We start from the raw sequence: 15951 nt of genomic DNA, 5'->3' as shown, positions 1-15951 counted from the left end.
GCAGCTAAATGTCCTTTCCATCTTCAAAAATCTCCCCGTTAAAAATAAGTTATTTCTTCTGATCCTAAACACTCAGGAGTCAGTCAGTTGCAAAAGGTAGCTGCCCTCAGACGATGGGTTAGAGGACTAGTAAAAGCCTTTTCCCCTCCATGATTTTCCGGTTCTAATCCAGCTCTGGCTGCTAATGCTGTCTAAAAGCAAGTTACCAGCTTTTACTGTCAATAATTGTCCTACCGATTGGCCACCTGGTGGCTGCTCAATATGTAATCAGTTCAGTGCGCTCAGCCAATTTCCCAACAGGCAAATCTAGCTCCAGCAGAAGTGCCCTCTTGGAAAAGGCACAGGTGTACAGGATTCAGGAGGAGGGGCAGTGAATGGCTGAACAATGATGCCTTGTGTGTCCCTAGTGCACTACTCTCAGCCCAATTTCAAAATTGCAACACAGATGCACCACACTCAGCCCCCAGTATGCCACCCACGGGGAGAATACACAGGGGCTGGTTGGTACAAAGCTTTCATCAACACCAGCTCTGGATGGCCCTGCTACTCATCATCACAGTGAGGTCGGCAGCTCATCAGCAGGGACTCTCTCTCTGTTCTGTGTTTGTACAGGGCCTAGCACAATGGGGTCCAGGTCTGAGACTCCTGGGCACTACGGTGCCATAAATAAATAAAACAAACAATACCAGATGGGTGCACTAAAACCTTACCACCACAATGCACCAGCATGTATTCTGGACATACCACCTACGTTACAAGAAAAGCGGTTTCCCACATTTTTTAAACAGCTTCACTTTTTTTTTTATTTTAAACTGGGACTGTTTTCCATATCCATGGCCTTCTAACATACAAACCTGCAGGGAAATGGAAGACGGAGAATAGAATAAAGCCTCTAAAATTGATCTGCAATAGCCTTTACCATACAAAAGAATGTCACAAGTTGAAGATCCACAAGGTTAGGTACTAACACACAAGCTGAAATGATCTATTTCCCATGATATAAAACTCCTGTTTCTAGTCCAGCATGGCCACAAGAAACTGGAATGCAAAGTGGGGCCATTTTTTATGTTTAGAAAAGCAAATAATGGTCTAGGGACTGAAGACTGTTCTTTTTGCGCTTCAAGTGAAGATAAATTCAGGGAAGAGTTTCCATGTTTTAGGGGAGAAGGAGTGAACCTTTCATTGGCAGCCGCGCTTAACTAAAAATGCGGCTCACTGAACCTACTCTGTGGAGTACAGCGTAAGACTCTCAAAGATGGATTAATGGCCAACAATAAGGCGATGACGCTAAATAGACACTAAATACCAACAGTTAATAAGGGACATGCAGAAGAAAGTGCTGCATTTAGTTCAGACTGCAAGGCGAATGTTGTTACCCAAGCTCTTTAATGGCTACACAAAGCCACTCCTCATCGTGGTTCTCAGAGCAGATAGGAGCCCGACACAGAAAGGGCTGGAAGCTAGTGTTCAAAGAGATTGCCATACCCAGGCCCGACTAAAGGCTCTGTTTTGAAAATTTCAGTCAATCAAATCTGCCATTGCCTGTCACACAAGCATTAGCCATGGCAGGGTGTTAACAGGAACTCAGAAGGACTGGGTATTATTCATGTCTGCCTTTTAACAACAGGAGTTTGCCCGCTTCCTGATTTTGCAATAAATCCATCCAAACTACCCTTGGAGATGATGGATCATTAGAAACTGTGACCAAGGACAACATCCAGGAATCTTGGCTGCCACCCAAAAGCTTTGAGCAGATGGTCTCCGTCTCTGACCTGTCAATTTCTCTTATTACCCTACAACTAAATGGGTGACAGACTCACCCCATTGATCTGGAGGAAAGTTCACACGAGTAAGAGCAACTCATGTCTGGGTTTGCAGGACTGGGTTCCAGCATGCCATCCACATAACAACTGTCATCTGCTCAGCTCAGCAACTGCTGAGTACCACATGACGGGTGCCAGGTGACCTTTCACCATGAGCCCCTTTTCTCCCATCAGACAGCTCCATCTTTCATTACCAGCGCGAGCAACGCTGTTTACGTGGCTAAGATCCAAAACAGGCCAATGCATCAACTTGCAACGCAATCACTCTATTAATGCCGCGGCTGCTGCTGGCACTCACATTAAGAGCTCCTCAATAGAGCATTAAAAGGAAATATGACAAGTTTAATCAAGCGCCTGCCACTTCCATCCTCTAAAGGAGCTAGCTGGAAAGACCCAGTGCTGGCACGGAAAGCCCAGACTGCAAGTCACACGCAGATCTTTAATTTACAGAAGGCATTTAAGAGGTACTAAAGCTGTGCTAAATGGTAGCCTGTGAATGTTTACTTCTCTTGCTGCACCTGTACCCTTACTGCTCCAGATCTGCAGCTTATAAAGAGCTGGACTCACAGCAGATCACCAGGACAAGTTAACATACTGTATTTAAAAAAACCCGGTCTCTGAGCCTTTGTTATTAACACCAACCGATATTAAAACCGAGAGAGTTACAAAAATCTCAATTCATCATTCAGTGTCCGAGATCACACAGCTGCTTAGCAGGTGAGCCAGGAATAGGATGTCTGCCCAATCCAGTGCCATACTACACTGCTTCCCTGGGTTCTGCTGCTGATGTCTGGGTTCTCTCCCTGCCTTGATGCGCTGTTTGGCTTTGGGTAATTTACTTCACAAAATCACGCCCCCAATCCCACCCCCAGAAACATAGCTATGCCTATAAAACCCTCAGTGTAGACATAACAGTGCCACAGAATAGTGATTCTGTCAACGTAAGTAGCGTCGTTCGGGGAGGTGGTGTTACTACACCAGCAGAACGCCGTCTGTCGGTGTAAGCTGCATCTGCACTAGAGGGTGAGGCTGACATGGGCTCCACAGGGTAGATGTGGCCTTAGCCTCAGTTCCCCCATCTGTAAAATGGGGTCAATGATACTTAGCTGTAATACGTGTGTGTAATACGTGCAATACGTGTGTGTAATACTTAGCTGTAATACGTGTGTGCCAGGCAGAAAAATTACGGTAACAATGACTTACATTTATATGGAGACTTCCATTCGAAAGGATCCCAGACCACTTTGGACTACAGGGCGTTAACAGAAATCACTTTGTCTACCAGTGATACGCAGTCAGCTCTGTGATGGAACCACAACCGTGTGGTGGCACAGCAGGACAACACAACAGCGCAGACATAAAGTGAAGCTGCAGGCAGAGTGTGAATTGGTGGCACACACTTCACAAAACAGAAGGGTGGCTGGGACGTGGCAGGTAACAGTCTGAACCTTGTGCAAAATGCCAGCAGATCTTTAACAAATCATGTGCAGTCAAAATATCTTGATTTCAATAAGGCTTTTGATACATCCCACATGACAGTCTCATAAACAAACTAGGGAAATGCAACCTAGATGAAATTCTTATAAGGTGGGTCCACAACTGGTTGAAAGACCAGTCAAACTGGCAGGGCATATCTAGTGGGGTTTTGCAGGGGCAGTCCTGGGTCCAGTACTATTCAGTGTTTTCATTCATGACTTGGATAATGGAGTGGAGAGTGTGTTTATAAAACACAGATGCCACCAAGCTGGGAGGCGTCGCAAACACTTTGGAGGACAGGATCAGAATTCAAAATGACCTTGACAAATTGGAGAAGAACAGGTCTGAAATCTAGAAGATGAAATTCAATTAAAATGGAGTGAAAGAAATGATGAAATTTTTAAAATTTTAGGTATTGATAAATTTAAAAGTTTTAAAGAAAGTGTGTGCAGACTTGCTATGTATGCTACGACGGATATGTTGGCTCTTTTTAGCGATAAACAGTGAACCCGAACATTCATTTCGTGTATCCTGTGGATTTTAGATATATTTTAGATATACATATATTTATTCTCCATATTTTAAATTTTATCAATGGGCTTTAGTTTTCATACTATTGACCTGTTGACTATGTTTAACTGTCCTTTCATGTAATTTAATTTAATTTTAAAATTAATTGAATAATAAATATTACTTATAGGTTAGATCTTGATTTTAGATTATCTTAGCTACTGAATACTAGATTGGACGGCGGACTGGCCGCATAGTAACCAGGAAAGGGCAGGTATTTACGCCTGTACAAGTAAGTGTAAAGTACTACACTTAGGAAGGAAAAATCAGATGCTCAACTACAAAATGGGGAATCACTGCCGAGGTGATAGTACTGCTGGAAAGGACCTGGGCGTTACAGTAGATCACAAATTGAATATGAGTCAGCAATGTAATGCAGTTGCAAAAACGGGTAATATTCTAGGGTGCATTCACAGGAGCATTGTAGGTAAGACATGGGAGGTAAATATCCCACTGTATTCAGCACTGGTGAGGCCTCAGATGGACTACCTGTCCAGTTCTGGATGCCACACTTTAGGAAAGATGTGGACAAATTAGAGCAAGTCCAGAGTAGAAAAACGAAAATGACAAAAGGTTTAGAAAACCTGATCTCCGTGGAAAGGTTAAAAACCTGGACATGTTTAGCTTTGAAAAAAAGACGACTGAGGTTCAATCTCCAGATATATTAAGGGCTGTTATAAAGAGGACAGTGATGAATTGCTCTCCATGTCCACTGAACAAGACAACAAGAAGTAATTGACTTAATCTGCAACAAGGAGGATTTAGGTTAGACATCAGGAAAAAGTAAACTATTCGGGTAGTTAGCTCTGGGACAGTTTTCTAATGGAGGTTGTGGAATCTCCATCACTGGAGATTTTTAAGAACAGGTTAGACAAACAGCTGTCAGGGATGGGCTAGGTTTTCTTGGTCCTGCCTCAGCGCAGGGGGGCTGGGTCCAGATGACCTCTCAAGATCATTTCCAGGCCTATGTTTCTATGATTCTGGAATCTCAGGTGGACATACCATCTGAAAAGGTGGATTTCTAGCCGGCTTTTCAGATAAAATCCTTTGATCATTTCCATTCTCCTTCTCATCAATTATATAAAACAACCAGATATTAACAAGTTCACTACCAGCAAAATGAATTCTCATCACGGATACAATTACCGCCATAAACGTGCTGTAGGGGATGAAGTGTAGTTTTTGTGGCACAACACTGGCCAAGGATATCCAGCTGGACTCCGAGGCTCACGTTCCCCTGTGTAGTCACTCAATCTATGAGCCCAGTTCTCCTTCCCCTGCTGCTGCACTGGGATGCCCTTGCATCTATAATATGTCTGATCTTTTAGTGGAGATAGGAACCTGCAAGCAAAATGCATGTTTGCTTCGGGGTGAGGTCACTGCAACTGTGTCATGGAACTCATTAATAGGAAGAGAACCAGCGAGGGGGAGTTGGAGCCATTCCATCTAACAATGCTCTGCTAACCACTGCAAACTGCTGGATTTAGGTGCTTAGCCCGCACAAGAATAACGAGGCTGTTTCTTGGATATTAGGATATTAGGATTTAATGGATATATCCATTAAAGCTTTGTGAATCCCAGTAAAGATCAGTGTCCTGTACATTGGCACCAGATACAGTTTTAATACTTTCCACATATTTTTTTACGTTTAAGTTTAAAAAAATTTAATATAAAAGAAAAATACAAACAAAAAGCAAAAACATAAGCTACTAGGAGAGAAGCTAAAAGTCACCATATGGATGAGTAAGGGCAGGGATTGTGTATTGTAGCTAGGGGTTTTGCTAGTTAAAGGAGCTCCTAGCTAAGGGGTACTGTAGCAAGGAAACAGGAACTTTCATACCTAAAGGCTTGTCTACACTTGGAAGTTAAGTCTTATTAAGGTAAGGTGTGACTGTAAAGCACAGTAGCTATTCCAGAATAAATCCATATGTGGGTGCTGTTAGTCTGGAATAAGAGTGCCTTGTTCCTGTTAGCTTAATCCACTTTTCAGCTATTCCTGAATAACTCCATATGTGGACAAGCCCTAGGTGATTTGCCAATAGCGCTGAGTCCAATCCGGAAACTTAACCCAGTTCGCCCAAGTCCTGGGCCTTAACCACAAGACCAGCCTTCCCCCCTCTTCTCACTCGTTGCACCGGCTCTTCAATTAGATTGTAAACACGCCTGGCAGGAGCCATATATCCAGAATCTAGCAAATGCTGGCTGCTAGACAGATAAATAAATAACAACGATAATAGGATTCAACTAGAACTCTCAACTGGGCCACCACACACATGGTTATGACCCAGTTTATTTCACAAAGGCCATAAACAGGCCTCCACCTCCTCCAGACGCTTTCCAATCTACTGTGTTATGAAGCATGGCTGCATGGGGGAATCGAGGGCAGCGTTTGTTTTAATGCTGGGTCACAGCGACAGTCCCATTCTGTGAATTAGATTTGAAGCCAGCAGCTTGTATTTCTCTAAATAGCAGCAGCCAGTAGATGGTTCAGAAGCAGTTTTGTTAAACTCTCACCGCAGGCTCGTTCTCACAGAGATACGTACCAAGCTGAGTCCTCGTGATCCCCTCCCCGAATTCCAGGATCAGAATCAGTGCTCTCTGGACTCACCCAGACAATTCCAGTTTAGTACAAAGCTTGGGATATGAACTGCCTCCTGCGTCATCTGCTAATCAAGCCACTGAACTGCTAAAGGACCAGCACAAACAACAGGCCCCACACATCAAAATACTTGAACAAAGAGATGTACCAAACAGGCCAGAAAGTGCGGTCTGCAGGCAGTGAGGCGTGCACGATGCCCCTCTTCCTTCCAGCGACACACTTCATTTCGGGCCAAACTGTGCTCCCACTGAAATCAGCGAGTGCCTTGGCATCAAATTCCACCAGCACAACGAGGGCTGCCCACCAGCTTTCCCACAGCTGTGGTACAACCTCCACACATCTGGATCCTGGCAATGTGCTACCATTTGCTAAATACCCAAACGTGGCATTTTCTTTGCCCTTTTCTCAGGATATTTGTCTCATTCCTTCCTTCCCCAGTAGACAGGCAATAAAGAGGGTCATGCTCTAAGAGGAGACAGGGACACCCTGAATTTTAATGCATACTTTCTCTTAGAAACAGAGAACCCAGAGCTGGAGCTTCCCCCCGCCCCGCACACAGATTGCAGGATTGCTCCTTACAATGTATTCTGAAATGCAAGGAACAATCCCATTTTAAGTGGATGGCCAACATAACATGCTGTCCCACATTGAGCCACTGACTTTAATGAGTCAGTCAGTCCTCAGCTTGAGCAGTTCGCTGTCCAGAACGGAGCAGCTGATATCACACCATAGTAAGGAAGACATTAAAAAAAACATGTTACTATATAATACAACTCAGCTCACCTTCACCAGGCATTTTTTAAATTGCATGTATTCAACCAAGTATTTGTGTTATTGCAGCAGTACTTCGGGCTTGTCTACAAAGGGAAATTCACCGGTTTAACATCGGGTGTGATTTTAAACCAACTAATTGGATCCAATGCAAAAGGCTGTGTGGACACACTTATTTCAGCTCAGCTCGTCACTTAGGAACGGTCTTAAACTAAAGCAAAATAAGCCACCCCCAAACTGAGAAAAGTGGCCATATTAGGGGTTGCACCAGTTTAACTAACGTGTGCAAATTCTGCATGTAGACAAGGCCTTAGAGGTTCCCACCGAGATCAGGGCTCCATTGTGCTAGGTGCTGCACGCACGCACGCACGCACGCACACAGAGTAACAGACAGTCCCTGCCGCAAAGACCCTATAGGCTAAACAAAAAAGACAGATAGGGTGAGAGAAATGAAGTATTAATACCCCCTTTTTCTAGAAGAGACAGAGAGATACACAGAGATGAAGTGACTTGCCTAGGGTCACACAGAAAACCAGGCACTGGACAAAGAGCTTCTCAGTCCCAGACCAGAGCCTCAGCCACAAGGCCCTCATTCGGGCTGGTTTTCTGGAGTTATTTGGTAGGCTGCAACTCTCAGAACAGCATGGGACTACGAGTCGGGGCCTGGATTCCGTTTCCAAATTGCCACGTGACCAGGGCAAATCATTTACCTCCCTTGGCGCCAGTTTTCACATCTGTAAAACGAGGAACACTCCTAGTAACCTGGGGCCAGATGTTTACAGACATTTAGGTGCCTAAAGATGCAGCTAGTCACCAAGTGGAATTTTATAAATGCACCCAGGTACCTAATGGCAGTTAGGCCACTAGGCGCTTTTGAAAATCAGACCAGGCACTTCCCTGCATCTTTAGGGGCCTAGATACCTTTTCAGATCCATCCCCGAGCTTCCGGGGCTGATGTGAGGTTTAATGAATGAGGAGAAACAAGAGCGTTATTTATACCACCGAGCAGCTGCGAATGAGGCACCAGTAAACCGCTGTGGAGCCTCATAAAATAATCACTGACCTCGTCTCATGCTCCGTAGCCTTACAAATTACTGTGTTGATTCCCTTAAAAGCCCTGCTAACGCGCTCTGGTTTTCAGACCTTTTGTCTCATCCTGCGTATGCCGGAGCACTCTTCGTTGGAAGGTGCGCGCGCCTGTGCATCTGGAGCTCATTAGTCACTCACGTGATGTTTTCTCCGTCCTCTGCTACAGACTCCAGTGCATTTGCTGTGACACACAGCACCCAGTTTGTCTCCTCATTCATTTAACACTAGGGCTTCAAGCGCTCCCCACCAGCACAGTGCAATCCAGATATGCCACCGAGATTACACAGCCTCTTGTGATGGAAACACTGAGGCACATGGGTTTTAAAACTAATGGGTCAAGTTCTCAACTGGTGCACATCAGCGTAGCTCTATTGACATCAGCAGGTCAGACCCTTAGCTAACATCACCTAAGCACCACTGAACTCCAGGGAGGGACTCTGCTTTACATTGCTGAGCATCTGGCCTGGTGTTGTGGTTTTCACTTTGGCATCTTGACTTTTTCAGCTCCTCCCCCCTATGTCCACTGCCATGCCTGGAAGTGACGACCTCCAACAAAATTTTGTCACGCTTTGGACCAGTCTTGCAATTAAATTGTTGAAATGTTGGTGGTTTCTCCAAAAAGCTTTTCACTAGGGCTTGGGTGATTTTCAAAAAGACACACCTCGCTCCCCCACAAGCTACGGGCTCAGTGGGGCTCACGTATGTAGCTGGGAATCACTGAGTGATATGCACTGGCCCGTGTCATGCAGGACAGACGAGGTGATCACAGTGGTTCCTTCTGGCCTTAGGATCAATTGCTCTATTTTACAAAAAGTCTAGTGGGAACAAACCTGCTACTTGCACTTACCACTGGGAATTAAACTGCTTGCATTTATCATCAGTTTATTCACATACTTGCCTATCGTGCTGAGGAACCACAGCGCTGCTAGCTTTATAACACTATTTGGCACCCATACAGCACCTTCCATTACAGACCCTCAAAGCTCTTCACAGCTAAGCCTCAGAACCTCAGTGAGGTAGGTAGACGTTCTACAAACGGGGAAGCTGCGGCACAAAGCTTTTTTTGTTTGTTGCTTTTCCGTGGCTCGCCCGGAGTCACACAGGAAGTCTGTCAAAGAACCAGAACCCTTAGCTGCAAGACCAACTTCTTTTTGCCATTTCATGCTCTAGATTTGCAAGCTCTTCTTCATCCTGGAGCGTCTCAGCAGACAAATGGAGCAGTACAGTATCATCTCTCATTCCCGACCATAGCTCCATTAAGGGTCACATCCCACTATCTAGTCTGCGGTCGCTCTGACCTTGGTTGTGTTTGCATTATTTTCTTTGCATCCTGCCATCTGTTTGTTTTCTACGGTGTCCCCACCATTGTAATTTTTTCTCTTGTAGCCAATCCTGTACCCTGATTTCACATCCTGCTCTCCTTCTAATTTCTTCGTTGGTCACTCCACTTTACACCTGCCATCTTTCAAAGAATTCATCTCTACTCCCTCCAGCCTTCTGATGTCTACTTCATTTAATGCAGATGCTTCCAGACTTCACAGTAATAATTTATTAAACCAGTGTACTAATAGTGTCACTTTGGTACCAAACGTAATGTTTTTATCAGTCCGTAATTTCATCCATTTCTGTGCAGCAGTTGTTGTTAAGGCACATCTCCTTTTAACCTCATCAATCGGCACTGACCAAGCTTCCTAGGTACATAGAAGGGTCTCCTTGCTTTATGATTTCACCATTGCTACATTTCAACTCTTTATCTATTGTCCCTTTTAGAAGATAAAACAACTTTGGCTTCTTGGCATTCATGGTAGTCTCAGTTGACTTCACCAATCTTCCAAAGTAGTGAAGAATATAATCATTAATTCAAATAAGTCTGCCAGTTGTATGAGGTCATCTGCATAAAATTAAGGAGCTTAACTCTAGATCAGCCAATGGCATGCCATCCAACTTGTCTAACATTCTTAATATCCCGTTTAAGAACATAATGAAAAGCTACTATAATTCCATGCCCCCTTGTCTTACACCAAACTCTGACTTGAAACAGTTGCTTAATTTTCCACTGACTCTTACAGCACTGCAAGAGTTTTCATACATAACCTTATAATTGCAATTATCTCGTCTGAAACGCTGTATGGTTTTCCTATTTTCCATGACACTTCTCTCCAAACTGAATCAAATGCCTTCATGTAGTTAACAAAAACAACACACATCTTTAATCTCCTTTCTTACTTTTCCCCATCAACTGTTGAAGAGCGAATATCTGACCCAGGCAACTTTAGCTTGGTCTGAACCCTCTCTATTCCTCGCCTACTACTTCCTCCAAAACTGGCCTTAACTTGTTGACAATAATTTTCATCATGATTTTTCCTTGTATTGACAATAAGCTTATACCTCTAGAATTCAGATTGTCAGGATCTCCTTTCTTCAGGATTGGTACAACTGTTCCCATTGGCCAGTCACCTCAGACCTCCTCTTGCTCCCATACTTTCTTGTATATTTCTTTCCAGTGCTTTGATACCATTTGCCCTGATGACTTTTAGCAGCTCAGCTGCCGTATTGTCTATTCCTGCAGCGCTCAGTTTTTAACTGCGTCACTGCCCTGTTTCTTCTTCTGATAGTACTTCAGTGCCGATATCCATCCTGCCTGACAAGCTGCCCTCTTCAGCAAGCATGTCTAAAATGCTTGCATCTGGATGAACGGCAAGGGTCAAAATGCTCCTTCCATATTTTCAACGCCTCTGGGTGTTTGTTCAGTTCGCCGGTAGCCTGTTTTACTGCTTACATCAGCAGCAAAACCGAACCTTTTTGCATATTGTCTTCATATCTCGTTTTCTTGATGCCACATCTAGTCCTTGAGCCTCCTCTTTCCAAAACTTTTGCTTGTCCAATCTCACACTGGGATGCAATCTCATAGAGGCACGTCCCCCACGTGGTGGATGGGGGTAGCTCATCTTGGGGAAACCCGAAAGATTGCACTGATTATTATGGGAAAAGATGCAATGAACCAACAGTATCAAAGAAAAAGAAAACTCTGATTTTAAACCAGGGCAGACAGAGCTCGATAAGGCTCTTCAGGCAGGTCTGCCGAGGAGGAAGAAAATTCTGATGCCAAATCCAAGCGGTCCAAGCTCATTAGTCTTGGAAGGCAAACGGATGAGGGTGGAATCACTTGGAGCTGTTCCTAGCAGGCCAGCAGGCTATGACATGGCACGCCCGTGAGCTGGAGAGGGTGGCCTGGCTAACAAGTGGTTACATCCAAAACTCACTTGTTTTAGAAACCGTACAGCAACGCAAACAATTACATGGATTCTGAGCCAGGCCTGTTGGGCCTGCCACATGGAAATGGTCACGGAGTTCGGAGAACAGCTACACACCTTCACACGTATGGCGAGCTGGCACGTTCGAGCTCTGGTCCCTCGGGCCAGACTGAGCTAGTAGCGGGGGAGTTCGGGAAGTTACAAGTTGCCCTGGCTGCCATAGAGGAGAGACAGTGGCTGGATACAAGAGAGCTGGACATTCGACTTCCCTTTGCTCTGGACATTCAAGTGAACCACAAAAGAGTAGAGATGGGGTTGCTATAGCAGTGGACAGACTTCAAAGGGAAACAGAGACCAGACTTCAGCTAACAGCTGGAAACCGGTGTCATAACAAAGTTTATTACTACCAACAGGAACCTGTGATCTGCTGTTACACACCAACAGAAGCAGCAGAAGAGCTTTTATCTGTAGCTGGATAGCTCTGTAGACAATACGATTCTGATAAGGGGAGCTATGATGGCAAAGGTTGGTAACACGTGTGCTAAGCAAATGGACAGTGTTGGACCACATGGCGTCGGGACAGCAAACTATAATGGAGAAAGGTTAAGAACTTGCTGTGAGATGCACAATTTGATTATTGATGATATTCTCCTCCCCTCCCTCCCCCCTCCCAGACATGCCCAAGGTTACATAGAACTCATCAGACGGTCAAACCAAAAACCAGATTGACTATTATCAGTAAAAGGTATCGCCCATCACTGTTGCACTTTAGAACCTACAGAAATGCCAAGTGTGGCATGATCATGAACTACTAACGAGAAGGATTAAGTTAAAGTCCAAGAATAAGAGGAGTGCAGCTGACGTCAGATTTGATCCTGATAAATGAAAGGCTAGCTCGGTGATGGAGGCATACAAGAGGACGCTTAGAGGGCATTTCAAGCCATTAGTTTGTGATAAAGAAAAAATCTCATTACAGATCACATGAGAAATATTCAGAGAAGCAGGACAAAACACAGCAGAGAAAGTCACTTGAAGGAAGGCATAAGGCATAACAAAGAAAATCTGGACAAGCAACGAATCAAGAACATGGCAGGAAAAGTGTAAACAAGCCAAGACTGCTGGGAAAACCGAAGAAGTAAAAGCATTATGCAAAAGTGGCGAAGACATCAATGATTTGTGAACGTCCCTTTCTAATTCTTTATCAGAAGGTCACAATTCTGTTCCTTCACGATTCTTCGTTTTCTGGGCCCTAATTCAGAAAAGCACTTAACCCGCTAATTAACTTAAACTTGTGCTTAAAGTCCTATTGAGTTCTACAGGACTTAATGCAGGCATTTAAGTGCTTTGCTGAATTAGGGGACTTAATACAGGATTTCACAAAAGAAAAGATCTTTCCTCCACCTCCCCAAGCCCTGCTGCAATCATTTCATGGTAGCACAGATTATTAATCTGTGAGAAACCATTTCTCACAAGAGTTTTGGTTGAAAAAAAGAAATAGAATTTACATCCAATGAAATTTGCAGGCTGCGGTAGTGCTACCAAGCATCTAGTCCTGCCCTACTAAGTCTACGTTTACCCAAGAATGTTTCCAGTAAATACCAGTAAGATCCTCATTTGCATTTATAATTGGATAGTATAAAGGTTTCAGGGCGTTGTCTGCCTGTGAACTTTCCCTTCCAAACGATCCAGATTCCCAGGGATAGAATTAAACTCTTTGCTGGACAAAAATAGCACCAGGACACTCCCAACCATTTCAAACACTACAAAGGCATTAGGAAAGTGTACTACAGGGAGCAACCAGCCTGGCCAAAGGAAGACGCCTATAGACCTTTCCTTGCAAGATGGTATGCATCTTCAGCTCCGTTTGAATCAATTTATATGAGGCTAATTCATCCCTGATCAATTGAGCTGTATGAGGACTGAGCTGGGGCCCGTATGCCTCATCACAAAGTTCAGAACCATCTTTAAAAGAGAGAAGAGTTCCTTACTGGCTGGTCACTACACGGGAGCGCATATATGACATAGGCGCAACTTGAAGGCTATCCGGTTTCAGAGGTATTTTTGCTGCTCTTCCATTCATTCCCTGTTCCTCAGATTTCACAGGCTGCATTAGATACGCATGCACAAACAGAACGACACCTTTCTTGCACTTGAAAGCTCCCAGCCCTTTTGCAAGCTCCAGACCCCACAGAAAAGGCAACATGTTCTCTGCGCACTCCAATCCCAGCATGCCATCCAAGCGTCACGATTCGGCATGATGGACTGAATGCAAATCAGGGTGAGTGCTGGCTGAGCACATCCCTTCTGGCTCTCTCAGGGAGCGGCCTTCCATTCCTTTCGCCTGCAGTACATCTTGTTCAGTAATACTAGGTGTCAAAGTTCCCCCATTAAAAATGAGACGACTTCTGCTTTGTTTGACGATCACAGCCATTAAACTACTTTTATTGAAGTTTCATTATAAAGCAAATAGGCTCACAGCACACACTGCTGTAAGTGAAGACTGAGTAAAGATGAACATCGCCCACTACAAAAGCAACTGTTGAGGAAAAGACACAGACACACAATAAATATCCAGGAGCATATCCATGCTGGATATCAGCTGAGCTGATCCTGCTGTTAGCTGGAGAAAAGGGAGTCCAGGTTCTTTAAACACAATTTGTAGGACCTAGCTATTATTATTTGTATTACCACAATGCCTAGGAGCCCTAGTCATGGTCCAGGAGCCATTGTGCCAGGTGCTGTACAAACAGAACAAAAAAGTCTCTGCCCGTAGGAGCTTACAATCTAAAGCAGGGGCTCTCAATATTTCCAGACTGCTGTACCCCTTTCAGGAGTCTGATTTGTCTGATTTGTCCCCCTAGTTTCGCCTCACTTAAAAATGGCTTGCTTGCAAAACCAGACAGAAAAATACAGCAGTGTCACAGCACGCTATTACTGAAAAAGTGCTGACTTTCTCGTTTTACCCTATCATTATAAAATAAATCGACTGGAATATAAATATTGCACTTACATTTCATTCTATAGCATACAGAGCAGTATAAACAAGTCGCTGTCTGTATGGAGTCGTAGTTTGCACTGACTTCGCTCGTGCTTTTATGTAGCCTGTTGTAAAACTAGACAAATATGTACCCCCTGGCAGACATCTCCGGACCAACAACTAATCGCAGTGAAGGCCAAGAGACAACAGGTGGCTATAGACAGACTGGAGAATACAAGGAAACAATGAGACAACATAGGGCAGCATGCTAGACAGCATGCTATCAAACCTACTGGATGTGTCCAAACCCTGAATGGTGCCGTCTGGTGCAGGGAGATCAACAGAAGAAGAGGGGGTTAGTATTTCAAACAGGGGACTTCTGGGTTCTCACCTTGACTTGGCATCTGTTATCCTGTTTTAACACCAATGTGGGGTGTCAACTGACTACCATACCCCAGATGAGGGTTCACCGGTGCGTTTGCTGTCGGCTGTCACACACGTAGCATTGCGTGCGTGTTGTGCTGAAATCTAGGAGCAGCTGTAACACAGCAGGTTTGTGGTGCTGCTACTGGCTTACGGTGCCTGAGGAGCATATCTCTCCAAGCGCTGGACTGGCCACGCACCTAGAATGTCAGGCCCTGTATGAGCCTCGACTGAAGCTTCCTGCTCTTTTGCTCAGCAGCAGCAACTTTTACTTGGAGTATTTGGGAAGATTTTGAATCTTAGGAGTGTATCTTCCTCCAGACGCATTTCCGCATCAGCAGAGCAGAACCCTAACGCCAGCATTGCACGGCACAGGCAGTTACTCGTTCGTGGAGCAGACGCAGCTTAACCACACTTTAAAAAAAAAATTTTTTTAAAAAATCAGTGTTGGTTCAAATTATCCGAAGGCATTATTCCAGATTAAGGACCAAAGCGCCTGCCAGACTGATGGGATCTCTTTACTGGGCACCAACGCAGAGTGAAGAGAAGATCAGAGAATTGCAAAAGGTTTGCTCCACTACTTTTTGTTTGTTTGCTCTCTTCCAGACAGAGAAGTCTGCTTGCCAAGTTATGCTAGCAAAGTTCACAACTCCCTTGAGTATCAGATGGTTCTGATGGGAGTTGCTGACATAAATCCTAATGGGCCTGTCTAGAATGGGGATAAAATAATCCCCCACCAGACACTGTTCAGCATGGAAAGCTTCCACTCCCTCTGTGTCCCAGACTGAGCTTGACCTTGTGTCCCGACCTGCCGAGCAGGCTGTACCCACATGCACGAAGGCAAGGGGGCATGTTCTAAACCTGCTCGTGCCACAATAAGGCAGGCCAACTGCAGCCCTAAAAAACCCAAATTGCCGAACCAAAACGCATGACTGAACCTGAGCAGGGTGCAGCAGGGTGGAGGGGCCC

General features: G+C 44.7%; 2 protein-coding genes across 2 annotated transcripts in view; both read right to left on the bottom strand.

Moving 5' to 3' along the window:
• The window catches only part of LRRC75A (leucine rich repeat containing 75A), a 165922-nt gene that overhangs the window by 125332 nt on the left and 24639 nt on the right, over positions 1 to 15951 (bottom strand). The window lies entirely within an intron of this gene.
• The window catches only part of TPST1 (tyrosylprotein sulfotransferase 1), a 227699-nt gene continuing 226954 nt past the window's right edge, over positions 15207 to 15951 (bottom strand). The window contains exon 7 of the transcript XR_010917981.1: positions 15207 to 15293. The gene's annotated coding sequence lies outside the window, so the exon portion shown is untranslated. The remainder of the gene's footprint in view (positions 15294 to 15951) is intronic.

This window comes from Emydura macquarii, unplaced genomic scaffold (genome assembly GCF_026122565.2).
Source record: "Emydura macquarii macquarii isolate MOO-44397 ecotype Brisbane River unplaced genomic scaffold, CSIRO-AGI_Emac_v2 contig_450, whole genome shotgun sequence".
NCBI lineage: Eukaryota > Metazoa > Chordata > Testudines > Chelidae > Emydura > Emydura macquarii.
Note: the sequence above shows the minus strand (reverse complement) of the source record. Positions and strands in the feature narration are given on the sequence as shown.